The sequence below is a fragment of the Triticum dicoccoides genome, chromosome 5B (genome assembly GCF_002162155.2).
Source record: "Triticum dicoccoides isolate Atlit2015 ecotype Zavitan chromosome 5B, WEW_v2.0, whole genome shotgun sequence".
Lineage (NCBI taxonomy): Eukaryota > Viridiplantae > Streptophyta > Magnoliopsida > Poales > Poaceae > Triticum > Triticum dicoccoides.
This window is the reverse complement of record NC_041389.1, coordinates 20,811,323-20,813,192: the sequence shown is the minus strand read 5'-3', so window position 1 is coordinate 20,813,192 and position 1,870 is coordinate 20,811,323.

Below are 1,870 nucleotides of genomic sequence, written 5' to 3'. Positions count from 1 at the left end.
TCGCAGGTTGAGGTGACCATTCTAGCTGGAGCACCGATGAAGGGCTGAACATTCCAGCACTTGGAGCAAGCTTTCTTGGTGGGGATGTGGCCAGATTTTTGTTCTCGATGCGCAACTTGTCCCAGCTCAGCCACTCGTGATGGATAGCGGCGCCTTCACCTGCTCCTTTAAGAATCTCAAGAAGCCCTCCTAGCGCTCTTTTTCCCGCTCCGGGATCAGGATTGCCCAGGTTTTGGCCAAACTCAGTATTCTTCCCAAAACCTGTTTGACAAAGATCCATATGGCATTGTTAAATATAATGGAATTTTTAAGTTTCCATATGCTCCACATGGTTACTACACAGGCCACATTAAAGGGGGGGGGTCTTTTTCTGTTTGAAAGCCAGAATCTGGCAACAGACAAATAATCAGTCCCTACATCAACTCTAAAATGTTTTCTAATGATTGCCCAGACAAATTTAGCCACCACACATTCAAAGAAGAGATGATGAACAGATTCATGCTCAGAGCAAAAAACACAACCTAATGGTTTAATGATCTGCCTCTTCCTGAGATTGTCTCTAGTCATGATCTTGTTATGTGAAATCAACCAGAAAGACATGGATTCTAGGGGGGACATGCAGTCTCCGGATTGCAGGAATGTGCACAGGCATGACCCTTCTGAAGTTAATAATGTGGTAAGGAGAACTACTAGAGTATTTGCCATTACTCTCATATTGCCAAATTAAAGCATCGGGGTCATTGGAAAGAACTGTGATGTGGACAATTTCCACCAGCTGCAACCAGCTTTCCATCATACTATCTGAGAAATTCCTTCTAAAAGTGAGTTTAATCTGGCCATTGTCCCAGACCTCTTTTCTTGGGGATATAACTATTAGGTATGACCCGCTCAGGAGGGCCGGATTATACCTATGGCGAGTCAAGATATGAAGCCCAAGACGACACGGGAAGATGGCGGTTCAGTTAAGGGCCCAAGCCCAAAGGCGACTCAAGACCCGTAGAGATAAACTGCCATATGTATGTAACTTGTGTTGTAAGGCCGGAATAGACAGAGACCGAGCCAGACACTGTTTATGAGCCGGCCGGGACTCTGAGAGCCGCTGGGCGTCGACCTCTGTATATAAAGGGACGACCCGGTGGCGGTTCAGGGCAAGTAACATCAAATTGGGAACTAGGTCAAGTGGATTCGCTCCCTGGTAATCGAGACATAAGCAATCCCACTCAAAACTGGATCGTAGGCTTTTACCTTCACCGTAAGGGGCCGAACCAGTATAAACCCCGTGTCCTTTGTCCCGATTAACCCCTTTAATCTTCCTAGTTGCGATGGTTCCACGACTAAGTCCTTTCACTAGGACATCTGACGTGACAATTCAACGACAGTTGGCGTCCACCATGGGGCCAGCGCATGGTGGATTTGAGTTCTTGAAGGGCAGCTTCGAAGGGCTCAAGGGATACGCTATGTGCCGGATGACCAAGAGTCGTCGCGGCAAGCTCTACATCGACGACGCGGGCTGGGGCCCCGATGCCAGCTCAATTGAGTACGGATATCGGGTCCCCTTCGGCGGAATCCACATTTTCATCGGCAAGATCGGTGAGCCGGGCCCTGAGCCAGACATCTGCACCGACCTTGTCGAGACGGCTCAGCGTGCAAGACCCGCCCGGGCTCAGCCTGCCATGAAGCGTGCCTTCGTGGGATGCATCCACGGAGGGGAACTTTTTGAAGGATCTGTGTCTGGTGGTGAGACGGCCATCTACTCTAATGGTGAGTCGTCCACGGGTGAGACGTATTTGTTGTATCAGTTGCAAGACGGCGGGCTTGGGGGCTATTCCGATGGCAGTAGTATTCCGGACCTCCTTGAGCCGCCGAGCAG